Source organism: Phyllostomus discolor, chromosome 15 (assembly GCF_004126475.2).
Source record: "Phyllostomus discolor isolate MPI-MPIP mPhyDis1 chromosome 15, mPhyDis1.pri.v3, whole genome shotgun sequence".
NCBI classification, from domain to species: domain Eukaryota; kingdom Metazoa; phylum Chordata; class Mammalia; order Chiroptera; family Phyllostomidae; genus Phyllostomus; species Phyllostomus discolor.
Genome location: NC_040917.2, coordinates 3057897 through 3070695, shown reverse-complemented (window position 1 = coordinate 3070695; position 12799 = coordinate 3057897). Strand labels below are relative to the sequence as shown.

The 12799-nt window shown below is 45.5% G+C and overlaps 1 protein-coding gene across 2 annotated transcripts in view; it reads left to right on the top strand.

Annotated features, from left to right (window-relative positions):
• The window catches only part of CHRM3 (cholinergic receptor muscarinic 3), a 314922-nt gene that overhangs the window by 57886 nt on the left and 244237 nt on the right, over window positions 1–12799 (top strand). For both annotated transcript variants that reach the window (XM_036016187.1, XM_036016186.1), the window contains exon 2: window positions 12094–12156. The gene's annotated coding sequence lies outside the window, so the exon portion shown is untranslated. The remainder of the gene's footprint in view (window positions 1–12093; window positions 12157–12799) is intronic.

Sequence of the window (12799 nt, the reverse complement as noted above, 5' to 3'; positions counted from 1 at the left end):
TGTTCCATGATTCTATGCCTCTGGTTCTATTTTGCTCATGAGTTTATTTTGTTCATTAGATTCCTCTTGTAAGTAAGATCATATGGTATTTGTCTTTCACCAACTGATTTATTTCACTTAGCATACTAGTCTCCAGGGCCATCTGCACTGTCATAAAAGGCAGGAGTTCCTTCCCTTTTCTGCTGCGTAGTATTCCATTGTGTGCATGTAACCACCGGGTTTCGATCCACTCACCTAAAGGGCTCCTTTCTGTGTCAGTGCTCAGGGGCCATGGGCCTGGCTCCAGGCAGGTGGTTGCTCAGCAGTGAGTTAACCATTTACCAACCGAAGGTACTGCTTCAGCAAAAGTAGCCAAACTAATCTAGGACATTTGAGCATTTTCTGAAATATATTTAACAAGAAAATTTCCAGGGAAAATAATTAAATATGTTGTTTACATCACCAACATTATTATATTTCCTGAGAATGGGTGTAAGATAGGAACTGCCACATCTCATCAAAATTGACCTTTCCACGAATTTGAGGTGGAAATTTTAGCTCAGTGTAGTTTCAGGAGCTCATTAGATTTTCAAGAGTATGTCTAAGGATATTGTGGTTGTATTTCAAATGTGATACTTGAAAATGTGTATTTCTAAATGCTGTTATCGAATTTTTTTTCTCGCCCAAGTAAATCCATTTTTGTTGTTGTGAAACATAGCCTACATTATTCCATTTTGAGAAAAATAAGTTTATTTTTAATGATATTACAGAGTCTATGAATTTGGGGAAATGCTTGTGTAGGCCCAAGGGCAAATTCATCTACAAGCCAGGCTAGACTCGGAAGAGCAGATGTGTTTTTCTGACTGAAGTGGAGAGTCCCATGCTGTTTGTGCAATGCAGCGTTCATGCTGGGTCCCCTCGGGAGACCTCACCAGGCCAGACGGGGTGGGACCTGGGTGGCAGCATCGGTCTGCCGTCAGGTAGCTCACAGCGCACCTCTCGGTTTTCATTTCTGATGATCCTCTTGTTGAGACAGTGGGGACAGAGCACTGGACCCGGTACTTTCCAAAAGTGCATGAGCACCAAACCTCTTTTTCTGAATACTGTGGAGCTCCCAAAACATCGGGTACAGTCTAGAAAATGCTGCAAACACCTATGAAGAACCTTCTGGTTGCTTGATTTTACCCACTCTAAAAAAGCAGTCATTCTGGTAACTTGCCAGAATCCAGACAGTAGCTCTCTACAGCAATGCCAGCCAGAGTTAATTTTTACAAAAATGAGACAGCATTGTGTCAAAAAAATTGACTCCACAATGTGGCATTAAAATATTTGTGTTATTATAAGCATGATGACATGCAGCACCTGGGAGTAATGGAGACTTCTAGTGTTAGTTTCCATTGTTCTCTCTCTCTCTCTCTCTCTCTCTCTCTCTCTCTCTCTCTTTCTCTCTCTCTCCCTCTCACACACACACACACACACACACACGACATGGATGGAGGAGTCTCCACGGCAATGATTATCGCTTCGTGACAGTGATCCCATTTATCTTGTGTTTCATAGGAGCATTTATAAACCTTCTCAGTCTCTGCCTGCAGTTGTTAAATTTCTTTTGTTGTTATTGTTGATAGTTTGTCATTTGTTGTTTTTCAGTTGATTTTAGAGAAAGAGGAAAAGAGAGAGAGGGAGAGAGAGACATCAATTTGTTACCCCACTTATTGATGCTTCCATTGGTTGATTCTTATATGTACCCTGACTGGGGATCGAACCTGCAACTTTGACATGTCAGACACCTTTCCAGTCCAGCCACCCTGGCCTTGTTTATTTGTTTAACCAACTGTCTCCTCAGTATTGTGTCTCAGCTGCAGTGCTTCCTGAGAAGAGCCTGCAGTTCAGAGTTTTCGAGGTGTGACTTCAGCTCTGGTCCGAGCTGTCTGTCTACCAGAGCAGCGACGTGGGCCCACAGTCCTTACCTACAGTCCTGTGAAAGAGGTAGACACATGAAAAGATATGTAGAGATACCTCTAATTATAGGAGCTTAGCAGCCGCAGAAGCAGGCAGCCCAGGGTTGAGGCGTAGGAACAGAAGCAGCTCGAAGAGCAGCAGGGTGTTGGACGTGGAGGAGCCAAACTGACCTGGAGAGCAGCTCAGGCTTCATGTTGTCCGGGGGTTACTTTTTCATCAAAACATAATACGAGGTCTGTCCAGAGGGTACCCAGCCCTGTAATATGAAAAATAGAGACATTCATAGGAGAAGATACAAGATAAAAGAAACATTGTACATAGGACAATGATGCCTCAGTCCCCTTCCAAGTAGGCACCTTGGCACCTCACACAGTTCTCCCAATCACCATCAGCTGCCCCATCATATTTTCCTGATTCTCATCTCATCGATGGTCTGAAATTTCTTCCCTTTAAAAGGTGATTTTAGTTTTGGGAAAAGTCAGAAGCCATAGGGTGACAAATCTGGGCTGTAGCAGGGCTGAGTCACCTGGGTGATTTGATGTTTTGCCAAAAACTCTGCACGAGACATGATGCATGGGCAGGTATGTTGTGATGAAGCTGCCAATCACCACATGCCCACAGCTGCGGCCTTCTGGATCATCCGAATGGTTTCCATGAAGGAATGTTCAAGCTTAATGCAAAATCTGATGCGGATTCATTGCTCTACTCGCTCAGTCATTTTGAATGTGACAGCCACACAATTCACATGCTCACTGAATGTCATCTACCACCCCCCTCTCTAGTACAGTGAGGTCATCATTGTTCATACATGTGTGTTCCGATCCACTCTCCTTGGTTGCCAGGTTCCATCGATGTCATACAAACCATTCTCATTGTATTAACAATGGCTGACTTTTTCTGTACAAAACTTATATATGCCCATTAAAAATAAAACACACAGAAAACTAGAGTATTAGAAAAAAGTTACATACCATCCCATCATTCTACTCTAAAGAGCCACACTGTGATTTAGATGGAGTATTTCCTTTCTCTTTCCACAAGAAGTAGTTATTTTATATTGCTCTGAGGAAAGTTGACAATTTTAGCTTTAGGCATCAAATGAAGTGACTGCCCAAAGTCCAGGCTCAGCTATTGCTGAAGGCCCAACCTGCAAATTTCCTATAAATACTGAAAAAGGAAAAAAAGAAAGGAAAACATTATTCTCCAAACAAGCAAATGCTAGGCAGGAGCAAAATCTACCTTCATTATTGTGATTTCAGTCGTCCCTTGCTATATCATGGTTTACTTGTTGCAGGGTTTTTTTAAAGACTTTATTTATTTTTAGAGAGGGAAGGGAGGGAGATAGAGAGAGAGAGAAACATCAATGTGCAGTTGCTGGGGGACATGGCCTGCAACTCAGGCATGTACCCTGACTGGGAATCAAACCTGCGACACTTTGGTTCACAGCCTGCGCTCAATCCACTGAGCTATGCCAGCCAGGGCTGTTGTGGGTTTTTTAAAACCCACGATACAGTGAGTGAAGCCACAAATAAGTGAACCACGATATAGCAAGGGACGACTGTATACTTCGCTGGTGAGTACCCATATAGAATTTTCTGTGTTGTTAAAATTACGTAGGTTTAAGAGTGTAGAAAGTGTTTAAGAGCATATGAAGTGTTTATAAGAGTGTGGGAAAGGTTTATAGGAGTGTGGGAAGGGTTTATAAAGCCTTAAAATATATATAAATAATAAAATAAATATAATGTCACTACTTTGTGGATTTTCACCTATCACGGGGGTCTCTGGAACGTAACTCCTACGATAGGTGAGGGATCACTATATTTAAGAACAGGCCCTGGCTGGTGTGGCTGAGTGGATTGAGTGCCAGCCTATGAACCAAAGAGTTGTCAGATCGATTTCCAGTCAGGATACGTGCCTGGGTTGCAGGCCAGGTCCCCAATAGGGGGCACATTGATGTTTCTCTCCCTCTCTTTCTCTCTCCCTTCCCTTCTCTCTAAAAACAAATAAAATCTTTTCTTAAAAAAAAGAACAGAACTGCCTGGGGTGTTTTAAATTAAACGTATATTTCTAGGGGTTTTTTTAAAGATTTTATTTATTTATTTTTAGAGAGGGAAGGGAGGGAGATAGAGAAAGAGAAACATCAATGTGTGGTTGCTGGGGGTTATGGGCTGTAACCCAGGCATGTACCCTGGCTGGGAATCAAACCTGAGACACTTTGGTTCACAGCCCGAGCTCAATCCACTGAGCTATGCCAGCCAGGGCCTAAACCTATATTGTTACCGATTTTTCCTCACCTCTCCAACTCCCAGCGGAGCTGATGACCCTGCCTGTGCCCCTGCAGGGACAGATCGCAGACTGCAGATCACCAGTGGTCCTTTACGGCGTTGCTCTGACTCCTTGTGGAAGCACTTGAAGTAATTTTGTTTATAACAATCTAAACTTCGGGTTTATAAACAGCACCTATTTTTTCCCCTTTAAAATCAGATCCTTGAGCCCATGGGAACACCGGTGTTAGATCAGGTGCTGTAACGCCGGCTGGGCCACAGTGAAGAAATCCTCCCTCCTGGGTTTTACATTCCCACTGTGACTTGACTTCAGAGAAAGAGACCGAGGTCTAAGGACGAATCATGAGCCCCCTGAGTGGGGCCTGCTGCAAGGTGACCTGAAGGAAAAGCGATGGCCATTTCCAGGCATCTGAACAGAGCCATCTCTGGCTGAAGAGTGGCATTGTAAAGGCGTGATGTTGTTTACAGAATTCAGGAACTAGACACTGGACCTTTTCCTTTGTTATAGTTTTTTTTTCTTTGACCTTTTAAAGAACACAGGAAACCATTTGGTGAGCTAGACATTTTTAAAATTATAGTCTTATGGGAAAAATAATAGTAGTGACTTTTAAATCAGTATGTTTCCCGTGTAGAGAAACATACTGAGTGAGCATTTACTCGTTTTCCCTTAATGCAACATAAGCCTTTAAAAATCCTCCCTTTGAATACTAGTTGCTGTTGTTTTCCTAAAATATTTTCCGGGGATTGTCTCCCTCTCATGTCACAGCATTGGCACAGCGGCCAAAGGCTGGGCCCGTCTGCCTGGTGCAAGCCCGTCTCTGAGGCCCTGCAGACCGCAGAGAGGTGCTGCTGAGAGCACTGTTTCTTGCCAATAACCAGACAGATTTACAATCAATCAACAGAGAGACAGAGGTAATACCCAAACATGGTGAGGAAAGTGGGAAAAGAGATTGCAACAAGTAACTGGCATCATCTGCTAGAGTACAATGTAAACTGTGAAGACCCTCTGACCCATACGTTGTTGCTTTAGGCATATGTAACTATAAAAATGAACTTACCTGTACATATGCATGGGGATTGACGCTGTTAAATTGTTTCTAATAGAAAAAAGGAAACATTCCTAATCTAAAAAACGGTAAAAGGGTTAGTTATATAAAGGACGGCAGGTCCATGCTAAGGGGCTCTTACTAACTCCTGAAGAGCCAGCGGAAGCTCCACAGTCCGATGGAGAAAATGCGCTGCCTGGCTCGGGGAGAGGTGCCGACGCTTTGTGCAGGGTGGGGGCGGGGCAGCAGGAGAGCTGTGAGGGTGGAGGGTGCATGTGAATGAGACAGATCGTGGAAGGACAGGCAGCCCCTGAACAATCACGGGGACTGAATTGGGGAGTGAGAATGGGGAGGGCAAACAGCATTCAATTGTTTCCCTTTAAATAATTTGGTTGATTAAATGATATGTATTACTTGATAACTAAAAAATAAGGGGAAAGCATTTTACTCTGTGTCATATGTGAATGGTCAAGTTTTCAAATTATTTTCCTAAATTCTTAGCGTGGCTGGAACGTGGGCTGACAAAGGCGATGGCTCGAGCACGGAGAGTCAGTGGCAGAACCAGGGCGATCAGAGGCCTCCTGCTCACAGCCACGTCTTCCCACTTGGCCCGCACAGGCTCCTTAGAATTACAAGTGCGTTAGCCCCGTAGGCTTATCGCTAACGCGTGTCTCACCTCACACCTTGCTGCATATCCAGTGGGAATATAAAGGTGGGAAGTAATTGTTTTCCATGTGAAAGGGCAAGTGACTGTGTGTAAACCCTGGCTCTTCTTCCTTCCACCTCATTTCAGCCACTAACACAGATGAACTCTTTTTCACTACTCTGCCTCACAAGTGTCAGAAATATATGGTGAATCACATGCGATGAATGACCCTTGCACCCTTCGACTCGGTATAGGCCTCCATATGCCCATGGCTATGCATTACCTTTAAATTAGCTGCACTATGAAAGGAAATAGGGTATTGAGATTTTGTCTGTCTGTCGTTGTCCTGATTCTGAAAGCTGGTGGCAAACAGGGTTCTATTATCATATGTATTCTACTTAAAGTTCACATTTCATTGCATATCCACCACTTACAACCAAAAAACAAAATTCAGAAATGGTAGAACTTAGGATAAGTTATACTTTAATTGTTTTCAGTTTCAACAGTCTATGATTTTAAACAAACAAACAAAAGAGCCAAAACTACAGGTAAAGATAGAGATAACCTCTGATAGGTTTTTGCTCACGTAGAACTGAATTATCAAGTTGGGAGTGTATTAGTCTGCTTGTGCTGCTGTAACAAAATTCCACAGGCTGGGTGGCTTAAACAACAGAAGTTTCTCCTCTCACAGTTCTGGAGGCTGGTGGTCCAAGGTCGAGGTGCTAGAGTATGGGTTTCTGGGGAGGCCTCTTTCCCGAGTTTGGAGACAGTGGTTCTCACTGTGACCTCACCTGGCCTCTTCACTGTGCATGAAGAGAGCGCTCAGCAGGGAGAGTAAGTGAACAAGAGAGAGCTTCTTCAAGGACACTGGCCCTATTGGATCGGGGCACCACACCCCTACAATCTCATGTAACCCTAATTTACCACCTTAAATATTCCATGTCCAAATACAGTCACTTTGAGGGCAAGGGATTCCACGTGTGAATTAGAGGGGACACAATTCAGTCCGTACAGGGAGAAAAATAAATATAGACTACTATAGGATAGTAAAGCTGAGTGTATTTGATTTTATGCTAAGTTTCTCTCTTCTAAGTTTTCATTGCATCTTCTAGTAAAAGCAGTATATTGAGCTGAGATTTTAACTGCCTGTTGCAGCTGGTGGGCATCATCTATACAGTTTTATTTTATAAGGTCATTTATTATAAATTATTAAAATGTCTTTATACTTAACATGGTATGTAAAACATATACATACATCCTTTTAAAAAGTGACATTTAATACTGTCTTTACTTATTTTTTTCTTTGCTTTAAAATAGCTTCATGCTGAAGGAATGGGTTAAACCTCAGATGCAAAAAACCCTCAATTCCACTATTTCACCCGCACTGTAGAAACACCAGTGAGTTGTTGTTAAGGACTTTTTACTTCTCCTCATTTATTAAAAAATATAGAAGTACACTAAAATCATATCTAGTTTCAGGAAGAGCCAACCAGCAAGCGTTGTTACTATGGGCGGAGTCTCTTTCAGTCGCTGACCTGTGTGTGTGTGGAGTAAAAGGTGAAGCCACAGAGTCCAGACCACGCTTCTCACGCTGTTTTCCTTGTCTAGCTGGATATAGCCTCCAACTCTTATCTCAACAGTGTGAGGCCAGTTTTCTGCAGTTGGACTGGTGGTCAGTCCTTGTCCCTGGCCGGGCAGCGGTCCCCTCCCCGTCCCTGTGTCGCTGCCACCTGCCTAAGTCAGAGTGTGGAGCAACGCCTCCCTTTCCACTTGTCCGCTGACACTGCCTCAAACTACGGGAACCCCTGGTGTGAGGAGGCTGGGAGAGACTCTCTGGACCCACTTTCACAGGCCTCAGGGTCGGGGAGTTGTGAGAATCCAAAACTGTCACCTGCAAGGCTCACGCCTGCCACCTGTCAGTAAAGAGGAGGTTTGTCCCCTGCTTCTGGGATTGTGTCACCTCAGAGAGGTCCGGTAGGCCCTTGGGAATCAGTGTCTGCAGTTCATCCTGGATGGCTGTCCTGATTCTTATCTGAGAATCAGATAAGAATCCCCACCCCGTGTACCCACTCTGAGGGCTCCATATCCCCATCACTCATCCATTCTCCAGAATGCTAAGCCTGCCCATGTTCCCCCACATGGGCCCAGGCCTGTGAGCTCTGCGGACCACCATGTCTGCCTCCATCCTGATGACAAGGATGGAGATGCCCAGAAGGCTTCTGATGCTGTGCGTGCATCAACCCACCAGCCTAGCTCAGGGCCATCTCCTTAGACACTCCTGTCAAGGACGGTGGCAACACTCCTTGACAACCAATGCCTGGAGTGAGTGGCTTTCTCCAGCCCCAGAATGCCGGTCCCACAACTGTGCCTTCTTCCCACACTGCTGTGCTTGCAGGGAGCCCGGCGCAACTGTCCCTCTCTGCACACTCAGGGCCCACGGGGAAGTGTGCTGCCCTGAGCAAGGCCCACGGGGTGCCAGGTAGCTCACGCAACTCCTCAGAAATGGTGCACAGACAGATGGACCTGCTGAACTTGGATGTATTAATTTGTGTGTATTTTGTAATGTGGATGAATGGGTGGACAGAAGAGGACAGTGATAGATGGGAGAAGATGAAGAAGCATCCAGTTTGCCTTGATAATCCCTGTAGAGCTGTGGTTCCCCTGGAGGCAGCAGGCACCAGTTTCTTCATGCGTATGATGCAGATGACCATGGAAATGGCATGATGAGTAAATGGTTGGGTGTGTGTGAAGGCCTGGGAACGGCGCCTGGCCTATGCCGAGGAGTTAGTAAATTGTTGTTGCTTTTGTTGTTACTGTGATGTGGGGTTCGTAATAAAAAGTACCCTAGCTTATATATCCACTTTACCAACGTAGTTACTGGGAAACTTTGAAACAATGATTAGATCCTGAGCCTCATGCGCAAGTTGGAAATAATAACAAGGAAATGCATAATTTCTTCCACAAGAACTGTCCCTTGTTTCAACTGTTCTGCCTTCCCCTGCCTAGATGGGATGGCTGAAGATGAGGAGACAGGCTTTGGTGCATCGGGCAGAGCCCAGGAGGACATCTGAATGGGCACAGATACTTAGTTAAACCAGGTTTGAATAAGAACTTAATGCAAATCAGAGTAAGCATAACATATACACTTTTAGAACTATATATCCAATTTATATCCTACTCCCATAAAACAGGCTGTCAAGCCCTGGCCAGAGTGGCTCTGTTGGTTGGAGTGTCTTCCTGTGAACCTAAAGGTCGCCTGTTCAATTGCTGGTCAGAGCACATATGTAGGTTGCAGGTTTGATACCTGGTCAGGGCACATACAAGAGGCAACCAATGCATGTTTCTCTACCCCACTCTCTCCCTCCCTTCCTCTCTCTCTAAAATCAATAAGCATGTCCTTGGGGAGGGGAAAAACAGGCTGCCAATCTCAACTTTGCCAAAACACATATTTATTTTGGTCTTCTGATAGGGAAGTTAAAAAAAAAATAAAGATAAATTGTAAAATCAAAAAGGGGGAATGTTCTAGGTCCTCCCTGAGTGCCAGGATCTAATTTCAGCCTTGCACAAGAAGCAAATCGGTTAGGGAGCTTATTTGCTTCAAGACTGTGGGCGTACATAATGCTGTCCACATCAGATGGCCACAGATGTGTTCACCGTCCACTTCTGCAAGTCATCTGCTCACACGCTCTGCCTCTTGTTAGCAATATGAGTGATGTACTTGGAAAGTAGACAAACGTGATTTTGAGGAAAAGTTTTAAGGAAATCGGGACTGCCCAGGTCAGCATATGAAGTGTCCAAAGCAGCTCCCTCACGGAGGCTGTGCACAGCGTCGCCCCTGTGGATGGTCTGACGGAAGGAGGTTGCTACCTCCGAGACATTTCACACCGGGGCCTGCATTTCTCAGGCCCGGGGCCTCTCCTCTGGCCTTCTTATGACAACCTCACTTACAACAATCTCACTTCGTCTCCGGTTTTGCTGTTTTCTTTGTTGCCTGATTATGACAACAGTCTCTGGAATTGCCAGTCACATTGTGATTATGTAACCTTTCAACCACGTTCCTTGGGCTTTGGAGGAGCCTGTCATGTACAGGCAGAGAGCTGAAGCTCACCCCTAAATGAATGCCGTGTGCCGCTCATTTGCAATAGAGAGAAAGTGAGCTAGGATGAGAGCCAGTTCCCTTCCCGGTTTTCAAAGTGAAAGCTTTCCTGAGCCAAACACTAGAGAGACATCGAAACACTGCAGGGTGTTCAGTCTCAGTTATTGTTCTAGATGTCCCTTAGTTTACACGATATTTTTATTAGACACTTCCATGGCTCAGTAGTGTTTATTTCTATTTTATCATTAATAGTGCAACTTAATTTTATATTATTGAGAGATTTACTTATTTATCCTGATCTGACTTTTAGTATGTATTCATGTTGGGACTCTTAATTCTAAATCAGGCAAATGCATTCTGGGTAACTGTTAACTTTTATAATAAAATCCATATAACAAATTCTCATTGAGCTACTACTATGTGCAAGACACTCAGTAGGTTACTGTGAGGTGAGCAATCTCGCCTTGTGAATTACTAGGTTCTGAAAGGAATCCAGAATGAAAAATGAACGCCAGGCTCACTGGCATGGCCCACATGGCCGAAAACATCTGTGTGCAGGAGAGAGATGGGGGGCAGGAGTGATTCCGTCCTCCCCTGGAGGTGCTGGACGACTGCCCCACCCCCACCTGCAGCAGGAGTGGAGTGTGCACACACCGAGTTTTCTCCGTGGTGCCAACAGTTCTTCCTGTGGGGATGCCCGTTTCTGAACGAGGCAAGGCAATTAGTGGGGAAAGTCAGACCACTTGGATTCAGGTGGCAGCTGCTCACCATACACTCTCAGCCTTGGTTTCCCCACACTGCAGCCTCTTCTTTCCTAGGGCATGCTCCGCAGACTGGGGCACTGGGGAGAGGAGCAAGCTGACCACGCTCGCCTGGGCCAGCTGCCGAAAGTTGGAGAGGGCCCCTGATCCAGCGGCCTGGCACTGCCGGCGGCAGCAGCAGGAGAGAGGGAGACTGAGGCAGCAGAGTGGCTGATGTGCTGCAGGACAGACAGTGCTTCCCACATTGGGGGAGGACCAAGGACTTTTCTTCCTGTTCATTTGTCCCAATCCTTTGAAGACTGATACATCAACAAAAGTCAACACGAAACACAAATGCCTGTTATTTAATTATTAAGTAAACATTTATCCAGGCACTTAACTTGTCACAGACCTTCATCTCAGATGCTGCACTGAGCTCCTCTCGTCCTTGCTGAGGAGGTCCCTCCACAAGCACCCCTGGAGCTCTCTCTTGTCACCCCACACCCCCTTGTGTCCTTGTCACCTGGCTTCACCTTCACTGCCCTGGGGACCTCGAGGTTCTCCTTTAAACATGTGACACTGCCTCCTCAGGCTCTATTCCCAGGCTCTCCCGCGGCACTGCCTCCGGCCTCGGGCCTCTGTGCTTGGGGACATCCTGCACAAGGACACACATCCCTCCTTCTCCCCTTGGGCACTTGCTGGGTCCTTTCCTTTTTTTACGTGGACCTGCGGAAGGAGACGCTATCCTCAGAGATGCTTTCTGGCCTAAACGCCAGGCACCCTGCACTTTGAGAACGTGAATGTCAGTGTCTAAAACAGGAGCAGGTTGCCTTTAAGGTTCGGTTCTGTTTCTGAATGCGGATGGGACTAGTCACTAGACAGCGGTGGTGTCTGCATCTCCTGTGGTGTCTGGGAGAAGGCCGCACACTGGGCGGGCCCAGGCGTCATTCCCAGGGCTTCCCTTGGAACTCACTTGCCACACATGGAAACACCAACTCTGACATGTAACATCAAGGGATGGGCAACGTCTTTTGTTTTCTCCTCTTCTCACTCCATGGTCCATTGCTGCGACGGGAGCTTCGGTGGGCGTGAGGAGTGAAACTATCAAAAAGCCACTTGTAGGAAGTCAACAGGTGCACTTCTTTTGCCTTAACTCTCTCACCACCTGTGTGCTCATTGGTTCCATGAGGTGGTTGGGTACCGTGGCCTTGGAGGTCACTTTCAATAGAAAATTCTGTGATGTTCCTACATTTCCTCAAATCATCTTGTGTAACCTGTGAGCTTGCCCTTTTCCGGGGTTCTGGATATACGTTAACCCCATTTTCCTATTTTCTTCTAGCACCTGTGTTCTGATTAGAGGCCCAATGAATGATATTCAGAACTTCTGCTGAGGTACTATAAGGTAAGATCTTTTCTGAGTTAAATTCTTAGCTTTAAAATGGAGGGTTATGGCTTGATTTGAGAGAACAGATTAATAAGGAATAGGAATTTTTAAGTTGGTATTTTTCAATACTGTTTGTAATTGTTGCTGTGTGAATCTTAATATAAACATACAGTCATGCTCAATTTTTTGTCTTAATAAAGATTTTTGTTTGCTTATTTGCTCATCACATTCAAAATTACAAAGACACCATATTTGTGGAAATATAAAAATGGTTGATTTTATTTCAAATACTAATTTTTATCCTAACTGTAGTGATGTGGGAGTATTTGAAGTACAGTCAGTCATCTGTGGGCTACGCATGGTTTGGTCAATGGTCGACAGATCAGGCACACAGTGCTTCTCACATTGGTTTGGGAGGGGGGGTCCCATAGGTTATAGTGGAGCTGAATTTTCTGTCAGAAATGGAAGGACATGTGAACCGGGAAGCCTTTTTTCCCCCTGATGGGAGCAGTGTCTGTGGGGCTTGGCGACAGAGTCCCTCTCGGTCCCAGGCCCTCAGTCCTGAGTCACAGGTGATGCCCCAGGCGGTCACCATGGACCCGTGTCACAGGGAGGAGCCCTTCCCGCAGCACTGACGCACCCTCCCAGACCTGCCGGTGGT